Source organism: Phoca vitulina, unplaced genomic scaffold (genome assembly GCF_004348235.1).
Source record: "Phoca vitulina isolate PV1807 unplaced genomic scaffold, GSC_HSeal_1.0 scaffold8, whole genome shotgun sequence".
Lineage (NCBI taxonomy): Eukaryota > Metazoa > Chordata > Mammalia > Carnivora > Phocidae > Phoca > Phoca vitulina.
In genome coordinates this window covers 75,899,704-75,914,606 of record NW_022589711.1, presented here as the reverse complement: position 1 = coordinate 75,914,606, position 14,903 = coordinate 75,899,704, and the positions used below count along the sequence as shown (strand labels likewise).

Below are 14,903 nucleotides of genomic sequence, written 5' to 3'. Positions count from 1 at the left end.
GTGTATGTAAGTGATGAATCACTAAATTCTACACCTGAAACTAATATTACACTGTATATTAACTAACTGGAATTTAAATAAAAACTTGAAACTACAAACAAAGCAAAATCAAACAAAGCCTACATATACAATTAAATATATACATATATAGTGCTATTTCATTAAAAAATAAACAATAAGCAATATTTATTTTCTATGACCCATTTCTTAAATTATTCAGCAAAACCAGTTACTTTATCAATCCTTGTATATTTAAATGTGGTAAAAATTGTAGGAAAATTGTTATAAAAATTGTTGTAGGAAAAATTGTTCAAATACACCAAAAAGTTGCACTCTTTTTATATGAAAATTGAAATAGTTTTGGCTGAAGGAAGTCCAGGGAAATACATGGCAAATACTTCCAAGTGCCAAGTACTATTTTCAGATGTACGGAAAAAGTAATGAAGACTAAATTTAATATGAAATTGGAATTTAATTAAATACTTATTATTTGACCTTGCATTGCTCTTTTATTTTCTTGTAGCCAATTCTTTTCCGTTTCTTTGTTTTTAATTGTTTATTTTGATTGATACAATATTATTTTATATTATTATCTAATATAATATTATGATCTAATTGATAGTCTACATGTAATTTAGAAGGAGATTTTAAGGGAAGCTTTGGTATTCTCTGAATCTCCTTCCCTTCCATCCCTATGAAGGAAAGATAAGGTCTATTTTTATTTTCAGCTCTAGCCTTGGAAAGATGGTCTAATGTAACACTCTGAGAAAATGATTTATATCTTGGAGTTTCTGATTTATGCTTATGAAATCTAAAGGATTAGGAACTGTGGCCAGCCAATGGTCGAATGATAAAGAGATGTTGTTGAATTGGCAACCACCAATGTTTTTTTGTGGGGAGTGGGGAGAAAAGGGAAAAAAGGATATAAGTGTTGCTTTTTTTTTTTCCTTGTTCGTCACGTGTAGAGTACTCAAGACAGAGCTGGCAGGAAGTTCTTTTGGATCCCGACCAAGCCGACTGCCCAGAGGTCAAGGAACTCAGTAAAAAGAAGCTGGATGCCAGAGGAGGCAATTTTAAGTGACCAGATGGAGAAATTGTGTCTTTCCACATTAAAAACAAAACTGCAGGTGAGAAATGACTGGTGGCGGGATGTCTTCAACGAACAGATAGCCACAGACATGAGAGAAAAGATTTAGCTTGAAACATTAGCCAAGCTCAAGGAGCCCAAAAATCAGCTTATGATGGTATCAGTCGTTAAATACACTTTCTACTTCCTTACTGTTACACCGCCTTGCTACTCCAAACTTAATGCAGCAAAAGCAGCGTATTAAGTGAGAGAGTGGGAGTAAAAACTCTTAATTTTACTGATTACACTTTCAAAAAAAAATGTTATTGGATCAAAATTATGAGTACGTGGTAAAAAAAAAAAAAATCCCCATAAGTACTCCAGGTATATGCTCTCTCAGTATTTTCAAATCCTCTGTACGAAATAGTTCACTGGCTATTCTCTGTCAAAGACCAGTGAACCAGATTACCTATTCTGAGGCAACTGTCTTCTGAGTATATGGATCACAGGCTCTGCAATTGTCTATGTACCACTGGCAAGCCTTCTCCTTTGTAGGATCTTAGCTTTTGCTGTTGATTACCGCAAATCCCATTAACCCTCCATGCTTTTCTGCTTAGATCACGCTCTCATTTTACAAGCACTTTAAAATTTCATTCCAATACATTAGAATTGCTGCACTACAATGCCCCTTTAAAAAGATTTTTGTGCTTTACAAAGTCAGTTTTCTTGACTTTTCTACCTTTTGCTTAACACTACGCCAATGTAGCATTCAGCCATATAAGAATTTTTCTGAGGTGATTTCTTTTCATCAAGAACATTGTATGTCTTTTGTACCCTGCTTCAAAAATTGACCTAGGGTGACCTTGGCCTTATCTTATTAAATTGCTACATCAAAATTTCACCTATACTATTCAAATCGTAAGACTTTAAGTATTGCTCTATTGAGTACCCCCTATGATACAGTAAAGGTTGAACAGATAGTGTGTCATATTTGTAACCTGATGTCCAGTATTCAGATCTGTATATTTTTCAAAGCATGGTGTAAGTCACTTGAGGGAATCCATTATAAGTACATTGAATATACTGACCTTGATACTAATTGTGATCAAGGTTCATTAACATGTAAACTGGATAAATATGTTGCGATTGGGAGTCAAGGACTAACTAAAAAATATCAACACTAAATGTATGGAAGTAAAACCATGATCAGCAATACTAAATGTACAGCTCAATCAGTTTTGCCTGGATTTCTAACGGACTACCTATTATATTTTCTAGAACTTATTTAATTCATTTTCCACTTTCCAACACTCTGACCTTTGTTCTATGCAGAGAACAGCCATCTTACTACATTGATGGAATCAGGGAATTCATGTAAGTTCTCTCAAGTTTTTTCCTTTCTACTTCAAAATTTCTTTGCATTCTTCTTCTCACAAAAAGGATTTTTCCCTCACTTTTTCAGGAAGTGTGAATTCCATTTCTTCTGATTTTATTAATAATTTCCTTTCCCTTTTGCATGCTTTTCTATTTATCCACCAAATCCTTTCCAACTTACAATTTTTTTTTTAAAGTTTTGCCATCATAAGTGAGTCATTGAGGTTTGTTGGCTGAAATTACTCATTATCCATTTACTTCTAAACCTTTGCTTCTTGGTATCTGTCTCCACCACTTTATTAAATGGTGCCCAGTGATTTCTATTCTCAGCCCACTTATTTTTGACTACCAGGAGCCATTGACACTGCTGGTCATTTCCTTATAGTCTAGATCAGCAAATAGTAATTGTCTGCCGGTTGTGTTCCCAGAACTGATTTATCCATATGACCATTGGTTTTTGTTTGTTTATTTGTTTGTTGGGTTTTTTTGTTTTGTTTTTGTTAGTTTGTTTTCTGTCATACCTCCTCAGGTTGCTGTGGTAATTTAGGGTTTCGGGGCAATTGAGTATCAAATGAAACCTTAACTACTCATGTTTAATTTCTTAGGGAGTAGGCTTCATCTTGTGCCTTCAAGATTGATATTTATAAGAATACTCCTGATGATACTTTCATGGCAAGGGATTCGCTTCTTCTGGTGGGCATCTCTAATTCACATATCAGCTTTTCAATGAGGACAGCTTAAGAGAGGAAAGATTTCTGTTATACTTGTGCTAATATTTCTGAATCCCTAAGAATATAGAAAACATTTTGATGCTGTTTTCCAACATATTGATTTACATACTTTTAATTTGACTATTACCTCTGGCCTAACCCCCGACTCTTTGAAGTTTTATTTTTTTCTAAAAATGCCTCAAAAATATCTTTAAACTAACTCAATCGCCTGCTTCTTAAAGAGATAATGCATTAAAAAAAATCTGTTTATCATGGAATTTACATAAAATCGCATAACTTAATGTAAACCTAACAAGATTTCTAAAGGTTTTTTATAGTATTCTTCACATAGGTCAATTAGATGATGTTAGCATATATTATCTAAAGGCTTAATTGATATTTAAAAAGTCAGACCCCTTCTTCCTTTTTATGGTATAAAGATCTATAAGACAGCATGCCCAAGGGTAGGATTTTGCAAGTACTATTTATTGATTGTGTAAATTTAATAAGCTCCAGATCCATTTTAAGTATCTATGATAATTTTCGAATCTCCCAACTATGAGCCACCAAGAGCACTTGCTCTCAAAAGAGTATTTGTGTAAAGTCTTTTTCTATACCTACCTCCTTTCCCTTTGCAGGTCGAAATAAATGGGTTATTCAGACCTACAGCAGACACAGTATTTATCTAAACGTGTGCTGACTATGCAGGTGTCATTTGGAATTTTTGAAATGCTGATGTTAAAACAGGAAACCTACATAATCAATTTAAAAATCATCCTTCATTATTCCAAGTTTAAATTAAGAAAATAATGCCTAAAGGAAATTCAGACTAAAATCTGCTTCTTGGTCATACTGTTTCCACAGGGAATTTATATTCTATCAATTTCTTTAGGGCATCATTGTCTTAATTTAAATTTGAATAGATGAAGGATGAGTTCTTAAAATTACACTGTGTATTTGCAGAACTGGGCATTTATTATTTTTTCCTCATGGAATAGAAGTAAAACTTCTCAAACACTGATCTGATTATATTTTTGTAATACTTTCTTTTACTCAAAGTTAAGGTGAAGAAACCCAACAAAGCAAATAAATGACATTCTTTTGATCCATTTTTAATGTCATTTTTACCCACTTTTGAGGCCTCTTCAGTAAGTTTATTAGTAGACACATACTACCTATTGTGACATGAGATAATGAACGCCGGCGAAATTGGTCAATTCGGAAGTCTCTGAGACCAGAACTTCACATTTTCTATGAGGAGCATATGTTATTGGGAACAAGAATCGTCTCTGTAGTTAGGCATAATGTAATGTCTAGAAAGGATAGTGCCATAAAATGGGTGGAATTCCGGACAATATGCATAAGGGATGGCTAGCAAGACATGACAAAATACTTAGAAGAGAGGCTAATGGGATCCCAGCAACAGGAAGTCTAGAAGCGAGCAAGAAGCAGGCTCAGTTGTCAGGCAGCAAGAGAGAAGGGATACCACAGGGTCTGAGCTCAGACACTTGGTTCTAAACCTGTAGGACACAAGCTAGAGATGAGAGAATGATCCTCAATGACAGGAGTACAGGGCAGAATGTGTATATAAATGTAGGTAAATAAAGAAGCATTGAAGTAGCAAGCTGAAATGCAGAGTAAAATAATTATGTTTCTTAGAACAAGCAAAAGTTCAGTTAGAACAGGAACATGACAAAGAGAGCAACAAGTTTAACTTAAATAGTCATTTGAATATTAAATTTTTTTTTTCTTCCTGGGGCGCCTGGGTGGCTCATTTGGTTAAACGTCTGCCTTCGGCTCAGGTCATTATTCTGGGGTCCTGGGATTGAGTCCAGCATTGGGCTCCCTGCTCAGTGGGGAACCTGCTTCTCCCTCTGCTCCTCCCCCCTGCTTGGGCTCTCTCTCTCTCTCTCTCTTAAATAAGTAAATAAAATCTTTAAAAAATAAATAATAAATATTTTTTTTTCCTAAAGATACTATTGTACCAGATACTTGACATAGATAAACTACTAGTTAGCTATCAAATATATATTGACTTGTTAATTTTAGCCATTCTGACTGGTGTGAGGTGGTATCTTATTGAGGTTTTGGGGGAAATCGGAGGGGGACACGAACCATGAGAGACTATGGACTCTGAGAAACAAACCAAGGTTTCTAGAGGGGAGGGGGTGAGGGGATGGGTTAGCCTGGTGATGGGTATTAAAGAGGGCAGGTATTGAATGGAGCACTGGGTATTATATGCAAACAATGAATCATGGAACACTACATCAAAAACTAATGATGTAATGTATGGTGATTAACATAACATAATAAAATAAAATAAAATAAAAAAAAAAAAAAAAAAGCAGTAAGTTCCAAAAAAAAAAAAATATATATATATATATATATATATGTATTGACAATGAAAGGTAAAGGTCTGTGGGATAAAGATCTGTATAAGCTATTTTAGTGAAAATGTTAACATTTTAAACAGCACAACTTGAAATAAAATATATATGATGAAAAAATAAATTATTCTTATTCTCTTAATAAAGGAATTTCAATTTTTAACAAATTTTACAACTCTATTTTTGACATAAAACAAATTGCTCATATTAAAGGGTGCAGTATGATACATTTTAATAAATGTCTATCTCTGTGAAACCACCAAAATGAAGATAATGCATATATCCATCATGACCCCAAAGTTTCTAAATTTCTTTTTTTTAACCCTCCTTCCTACCACCCCTTGCACACTCATCCCCAGTCTTCAAGCAAACAATGATTTCTTTTCTGTTACTAAAGATTTGTTTTCATCTTCTAGAATTTTATATATAGAATTTTATATATATAAAATATAAAGTTTATATAATTTTATATAAATTTTATATATAGACTGTATAGAGTATATCTTCTTTTTTGATTTTTTTGACTCTACATAATTATTTTGAGATTCATCCATGTTGTTTCTATGTCAGTAATATATTCCTTTCAATTGCTGAGTAATGTGGATAATACTAAAAAATGTTTTATCCATTCACCTGTTACTGGACATTTAGGCTGTTTCCGGTTTTCATGTGGACATACGCTGTGACATATGAAAGAAATACTGGGTCATATGGTATGTGTATGTATAATATTTCATGAAACTGCCAAATTATTTTCCAAAGTAGTTGTGTCATTTTACTTCCCCATAAGCAGTGTAAGAAAATTCCAGTTGTTATACATCATATCAATACTTGGCAAAATGAATATACTAGACATTCTTTTTTTGTCTCATGGTATCTTATAGTAATTTTAATTTGCATTTCCTTAATGAGTGATAACCTTGAAAATATTTGCCTGTGCCTATTCTCCATTTGTATCTTTTTAGATAAAGTAGTTCAGATTTTTTGCCCATTTCTTAATTGGTCACTTTCAGGTGACTGATTTATTCTTAAATGAGCTTTAGCAGCTTTGTCTTTCAAAGAATATGTTTGTTGAGTTGAAGGTGAATTTATTGACATGAAGTTATTTATATTATTCCCTTATTATTGTTTTCCTGTCTGTGGAATCTGAAATGATTTCACCTCTGTCATCCCAAGTATTAGTAACATGTGTGTTCCCTTTTCTTTCTTGATCATTCTGGACAGTTTTCTAATTTTGTCTTTTCTAAAAACCTGTATTTTTGTATAATTTATTTTATTTATTGCTTTTACCTATTTCAATTACTGCTGCTTTTATCTTTATTGGTTCCTTTATTCTGCTTATTTTGAATATAAGTTGATTTTCTTTTTGTACTTTTCTTTAAATCAAAACTAGATCATTGATCTCTGGGCTTTTTTCTTCTATTTATTTATTTGAGAGAGAGTGTGCATGAGAAGAGGGGAGGAGGGGAAGGAGAGGGACAAGCAGACTCCCCACTGAGCAGGGAGTTCAATGCCATCATGACCCCGGGATCATGACCTGAGCAGAAGGCAGACATTTAACCGACTGAGTCACCCAGGTACCCAGCTTTCCTCTTTTCTAATACAGGTCTCTGCGTGGCATGCACTATTTAAATTCCTCCCCACACATTTTGAAATAGTATGTTTTAATTTTCATTAAGTTCATAATGTGTTCTAATTTCCCATTTTATTTCTTCTTTAACCCATGGGTTATTTGGTACTGTATAATTTGGTTTGCAAATATTTTAATATGTTATGGATATCCTTCTGTTATTGATTTTAATTTAATTCCGGTGATTTGAGAATGTACTTTGTTTGATTTTAATCTTTTTAAATGTGCTAATGTTTTTTTACATCACAGAATATATTCCATCTTGGTAAATGTATCATGAGAGCTTTGCGCAGTGGCAGTATCGTAACCAATGAGGTTTATCCGAGGCGCGATTATTGCTAATTGTAAATGTATCATGAGAACTTTGACAAATGTATAATTTTTTATTGACTTTTTTTAACTTCATTTTTTAGAGTAATTTTCGAGCATTCGGTTTTTAGAACATTTTTTAGAGTTGTTAGAGTCACAGAAAAATTAAGAAAATACAGAGATTTTTCCATGCACCCCCTGCCCACACATATGCACTGCTTCCCCTATTATCCATATTCTCCACCACAGGGGTACATGTGTTACAACTGATCAACCTACATTAACACATCATAATCACCCAAATCCATAGTTTACATCACAGTCCAGTCTTGGTATTGTATGTTCTATAGGTTTTGACAAATGTATAATGACACATATCCATCATTATCAGATCATACAGAGCATATTCACTGCCCTCCAAATCCTCTGTGTTCTGCCTATCATTTCCCTCTCCATTCCCCAACCCCAGGCAACCACTAATTTTTTTACTGTCTCCATAGTTTTGTCTTTAACATGATGTCATAGAGTTGAAATCATGTAGTATGAAGCCTTTTCAAATTGGCTTCTTTCACTTAGTAATATGCCTTTAAGGTTCCTCCATGTCTTTCATGGCTTGATAGCTCATTTCTTTTTAATACCAGTTAATATTCTATTGTCTGGATGTACCAGTTTACCCATCCGCCTACTGGAGTACATCTTGGCTGTTTACAAGTTTTGGCAATTATGAATAAAGCTGTTATCAACATCTGTGTGCAGCTTTTGTGGAGGCATAAGTTTTTAACACTTTTGGCTAAATACTAAGGAGAGCAATTACTGGATCATATGGCAAAAGTGTGTTTAGTTTTGTAAAAATCTGTCAAACTGTCTTCCAAAGTGACTGTACCACTTTGCATTTCCACCAACAATAAATGAGAGCTCCTAGGGGCGCCTGGGTGACTCGGTCATTAAGTATCTGCCTTCGGTTCGCTCAGGTCCTGGGATCGAGCCCCGCATCGGGCTGCCTGCTCAGCGGGAAGCCTGCTTCTCCCTCTCCCACTCCCCCTGCTTGTGTTCTCTCTCGCTGTGTCTCTCTCTGTCAAATAAATAAATAAAATCTTTTTAAAAAATAAATAAATAAATAAATGTGAGCTCCTATTGCTCCACATCCTCACTAGGATTTGATGTTGTCAGTGTTTTGTATTTTAATCACCTAATAGCTGTGTAAATAGTATCTCATTGTTGTTTTAATTTGCATTTCCCCCATAATATATAACGTGGAGCATCTTTCTATATGCTTATTTTTCATCTGTATATCTTCTTTAGTGAGGAATTTTTTAAGAACTTTAGCCTATTCTTAAAGCATATTTGTTTTCTTATTCTTGAGCTTTGAGAGTTCTTTGTATATTTTAGATAATCCCTTTATCAGACGTGTTTTTTACAAATCTTTTCTTCCAGCCTTTGGCTTGTCTTTTTATTCTCTTGACATTGTCTTTTGTAGAGAAAAAGTTTTAATTTGAATGATGTCCAGTTTATCAATTATTTCTTTCATTGATTCTGCTTCTGGTGTCATACCTAAAAAGTCATCTCCATATCCAAGGTCATCTAGATTTTCTCCTATTAGTTATCTTCTAGGAGTTTTATAGTTCTGCATTTTACATTTAGGTCTATGATCCATTTTGATTTAATTTTGTTAATTTCTGTCTGTGTCTAGATTCTTTTTTTTTTTTTTTTTGCCAATGGATGCCTAGTTGTTCCAGCACCATTTGTTGAAAAGACTATCTTGGCTCCATTTTATTACTTTTGCTTTTTTTGGCCAAAGATCAGTTGACTATATTTCTGTGGTGTATTTCTGGGTGCCCTAGTCTATTCCATTCATTTATTTGTCTATTCTTTTACCAAAATGTCTTGATGACTGCAACTTTTTAGAAAGTCTTGTAGTTGGTTAGTGTCAGTTTTCCAACTTTTGTTTTTCTACTTCAATATTGTGTTTTATTGTCTGTGGGATCTGTAGAGATGTTCCGTCTTTTGTTTCTGATATTACTAACTTGTATTCCCTCCTTTGTTTTCTTAGTTAGCCTGGCTAGAAGCTTATTGATATTATTTTTCTTTTCAAAGAACCACCTTTTGTTGTCAATGATTTTTCTGTATTGATTTTGTGTTTTCAGTTCTATTGATTTGTGCTCTAATTCTTATTATTTCTTTTCTCCTGCTTACTTTGTATTTAGGTTGTTCTTTTTCTAGTTTCCTAAGGTAGAAATGAATGATTGATTTTAGACTTTCCTTCCTTTCTAATATATGCATTTAATGCTATAAATTTCTAAGCACTGCTTTTGCTGCATCCAACAAATTCTGACAAATTGTGTTTTCTTTTTCATTAGTTCAAGATATTTTTAAATTTCTCTTGAGATTTCATCTTTGATTCATGTATTATTCAGATGTGTGTTGGTTAATCTCAATGTATTTTGGTATTATCCAGTTATTTTTCTGTTATTGATTTCTAATTTAATTGCACTGTGATATGAGAACAGACATAGTGTGATTTCTATTCTTTTAAATTTGTTAAGGTGTGTTCTATGGATCAGAATATGTTCTATCTTGGTAAATGTTCCTTGTGAGCTTGAGAAAAATATGTATTCTGCTATTTTGCATGAAGTAATCTACAGGTACCAAGTACATCAAGTTGATTGATGGTGTTTTTGAGTTCAAATATTTTCTTACTGATTTTCTTCCTGCTAGATCTCTCCATTTCTAATACAGGAGTGTTGAAATCTCCAACTATGATAATGGATTCATCTTTTTCTCCTTGATGTTCTATCTGTTTTGACTCACATAATCTGATACTCTGTTGTCAGGTGCATAGATTAAAGATTGTTATATCTTCTTGGAGAACTGTTGTCATTATATAATTGTTATCTTTGTCCCTGATAATTTTCCTTGCTTTGAAGTCTGCTCTGTTTGATATTAATATAGTTTTTCCTTCTTTCTTTGATTAGTGTTAGAATGTTATATTTTTCTCCATCCATCTACATTTAATCTATATATGTATTTGTATTTAAAATGACAACATATAGTTGGGTCCTGTTTTTTATTGAAATAGTTGGATTAATGTCTACCATGGTTGTTACTGTTTTCAATTTGTTATCCTTCTTCTTTGTTCCTGTTTTTGTCTTCTACTCTTTTCTGTCTTTTGTTGAGCATTTTATATGATTCAATTTTCCCTTCTTTCTTAGATTTACTTTTTTCGTGGTTACAGTGTAGTTTTCAATATATGTTTATTGCTAATCCAAGTCTGCTTTCAAATATTGCTATATCACTGCACATGTGGTGTGTATACCTTATAATAACAAAATGTCCTAATTCTTTCTCCATTTCTTGTATCACTGATGTCATTCATTTCACTTATATATAAGCATGCATATACATATATATCCATAAAATATATACATAAGAATATATAATCCACTACATTTTTGCCATTATTATTTTGAATAAACTAATATGTTAGATCCACCAAGAATCAGAAAAATGAAAGTTTTTATTTTACCTTTACTCATTCCTTCAATGCTCTTCCTTGCTTATGTAGATTCCAGTTTCTGACCTATATTTTTTCCCTTCTCTCTAAAGAAACCTTTAACATTTCTTGCAAGACAGGTCTACTGGCAATGAATTCCTTACATTTTTGTTTGTCTGAGAAAGTCTATTTCTTCTTCACCTTTGAATTGGTTCTACTTTCAAAGTACATTAGGAAACTTTTGACTTCTCACAACTTTCGTCTCTGTACTCTGGTTTAAACCTTCCTGATCTCTCGGGCGCCTGGGTGGCTCAGTTGGTTAAGCGACTGCCTTCGGCTCAGGTCATGATCCTGGAGTCCCAGAATCGAGTCCCGCATCGGGCTCCCTGCTCTGCAGGGAGTCTGCTTCTCCCTCTGACCCTCCCCCCTCTCATGTGCTCTCTCTCATTCTCTCTCTCTCAAATAAATAAATAAAATCTTAAAAAAAAAAAAAAAAAAACCTTCCTGATCTCTCATTGAAATGGTTAGAAGAGCTTCCTAACTTGTCTCCATGGTTCCACTGTTGTTTATTTCCAGTGTCCAGATATCCTTTTAAATCATTTATTAAAACTAAACACCTCCCCACCTGTCTGACTTGATCACCTACTGTTCTTCTTCCTTATTCATTCTCTTCTAGCCCCTTGGGCTCTGCTGTTCCTCTGCCTGGAATATTTTTAATTTAGGTATTGGCACAGCTCAATCCTTTACTCTCTTCATGATTCTTCTCATGTTACTTTATCACTGAGGCCTTTCTTAAAGACCGTATGTAACAATAATACCCCTCCCCATTCCTGGCAGAAGTTCCTCTTACACAATGAGCAGGAGTTGAATTACTTTTTCCAATTATTCACTCCAATTCCATGTAAGAAGATTATACATCCCTACCTGCTGCCATATGATTTACAGTACCATCCTGCAGAAGGAATATACTTGCCTGCTTTATTGAAATCACAATTTGCTACATGATTTGTTTGGCCAATGAAATGAAAACAGATGTGATAGTATTCCAGTTAGGTCAGAGCTTTTACTACTCAGTTTATAGTTTTGTTCAGTTCCCTGCACTTTTTGGTCTGCCATGAGAATCTTTGTCCCAGATTGTTAGAGTAGGACCACATCTGACCTGAGTCAGTGCGAAGCACTGTGATTTCAGAATTATTATCACAACATAATAGTTGAGGTTGACCATCTGGATATACTATATATTTCATATTTTATTTTACTGTCTTCCCTACAAAAGTGTTACTAATATGGGGGCAAGGACTTGGTCAGTTTGTTTTCTCTAATATACTCAGAACCTAACACAGTGCCTGACACATGGTGACATTCAATAAATGTTTGCATAATGAATAATTAAATAAATAAGTGGATATACTTATATATCTATATATAAAATACTAAATTTTCAAATATGAAATTAGCATTGTTTAAAGTAACATGCTTTTCAACTTTTATAGACTCCATTATGTAGAGATGAAAGCTTTGCTCATAGTATGTGCTTAATATAAATTTTCTGAATATAGTTAAATTGATATTTGCCATCAGTTTGTGTCAGAGGATAAGAAATTTCAAACATATATTTTATTTACTAATGACTTTGTAAAGTAGTGTGAATTTCAATCTCTTTGCAGATTGTGAAAGGTATGCTTTAATTGACTCAAGCTGTCTACTGATGATTTGAATACTAATAAGTCCCCTCTATGCTCATATTGCAAAGATCATGAACTTTCAGTCTTATTAGACATTAACAATTAAGATCAGATTTGATTCAATATGTCAACAAAGATGTACTGAGTACTTATTATGTGCAGGCATCATTCAAGGAGCTGTGAAAATAATTTAAAAGGTGATTTTAGATGCATATATAATATCACTATATTGAGTATGCTAGTTGAAAGGTCCAGGATAAAGTGAAAGATATTATATTTGAGCTAATATATGCAGTGGAATTTTTCTTTTACTTCTTGGCGGAGATGAGAAAAGAAATTACATGAGGACTTTCAATTTTCTTTTGCGTGGTATTTTTATTTGCAGGATTCCAAAAGAGTTAATCATTAATTCATTCAACATATACTCATTGAGGGTGTATCAAGTTCAAGGCATCCTGCTAGGATCCATGTACTAAGAAGATGTAGAAAAAGTTCTTCCCCTCAAGAAGTGCCAAAACAGCTATTTTCTATACAGATAGTGTTAAGAAAATAAAGAAAAATTCTATTTAAAAAAAGTAACCATGAAAGTGTAAATCACCTAATTTCAGGCTAAGGAAAGCGGATTTATTTTCTCCTAATGAAGAGGAAAGAGAAATTGGTGTAATCAGTGTACCTGAAAGACTGATGCTCCCAGGGAAGCTGAACAGGTCCTAGGATGGCCAAATGTCCCAGTAGAGTCACTACCAGCCCTAGGTAACCTCATTTGCTCATGTGCCATATAAATGTGATTATTTTCTACATGCAGGATAATATGAAAAAGTTTGGGGAATGCTGCTTTAGAGAGTTTTACACTGTCATTAGAACCACCAAAGGTTTTGGCTAGAAAGCTACATCCATAGTTTATTTATCTCAGAAATGTTACTTACAGTTATTGAAAAACAATATGATAAGCAGCCAAAGACAGACAGCACTGAAATAAGCAATAGACTGCCCTGGGTTTCTCTATGTCTTCACAGATTTAAACCTCTGAATTCATGGTACTTTCTTTTTTATCTCCCTTCTATTTTTCTATCTGACTTCAAAATTTTGAATTTTTTGTTTTAAAATTTTAGGTTACTAATAACAAATCTTTTACTTCATCTCTAAGTACTTCTGTGACCTTTAAAAATATACACACAGCTACTTTGAACATTTATCATGGAAACATAAATTAATATATGAGTAAGCTTTTTCAAACTCTGCTTCAAAGTTCTTAGCTCCTCCAGAGAGAAAAAATATATATATTTATTCCCTCCCCCAGGATCCAGCTTCAGAAGTGTTCCATTATGCTAGGTAAAACTGTTTTCCTTATTCTCACAGAAACTTCCTAGATCTGTAATATCTTAATGTGCCTATAATATTTTATATATTGCATTCAGGATTTTTCACATTTATTTAGCCATATACATGGCTTTTGTTTCTTCCTTGAGCACTAGAGCATTTCAAAAGAGTAATAATGTTCAATGAAACACTGTTTGGGAAATATGGATATTATCCTAAAATTGTAAAATTTTCAACTCTTCTAATATTGTTGTAAAAGATTAAATGCAATGCCAAGCCAAATCTAGTGATTTTTGTTACTGTTGTTGTTTGGTGGAAACTGATAAGGGGAATCTAAAATTTATTTGGAAAAGCAAAGGGTCAGGAACAACCAGGGTACATTAATTATGAATTGTTACATTTTAAAAATACCCCCAAATTAGGAGCTTAAAACAATATTCATTGTTTTGTGAGTCAGCAATTTGGATGAGGTTAGCTGGGCACTTTAGTTGGTCTCAGCTGAACTTGTTACTGCTGTGAGAGTAAGCTGTTGGCTCTATAGACACTAGATGGTCCCCAAGGGTAGGAGTCCCTTGTTGGATGTTGGCACTGGAGGTGGGCTTGGCCTCTCTCTCTACGCGGTGTCTCATCCTCCAGGGAGCTGGTCCTCCTTACCTGGCTGTTGAAGGGCATCAAGAAAACAAGTATAGAAGCTGCAAGGCCTCATGAGACCTGGGTTCAAACACACAGTAATGTCTCCCACAGTCTCTTCTACAGTTTCCTTATCAACATAACTCAAAGGCCAACCCAAGATTCAAACTTCGGGGCAATAGACTCCACCCCATTATGTGAAAATTTGAAAAGAATCTGTGACCATCTTTAACCCACCACAAAAGAGAATCTTCAAAAAGGATGGAAAAGGTGAAGGGCTATACTAGCAGATACGAAAATTT

General features: G+C 33.8%; 1 pseudogene; it reads left to right on the top strand.

Annotated features, from left to right (window-relative positions):
• The first annotated feature begins 7,448 nt into the window (after positions 1-7,448).
• On the top strand, positions 7,449-7,580 carry LOC116634229 (annotated as a pseudogene).
• Positions 7,581-14,903: the final 7,323 nt, after the last annotated feature.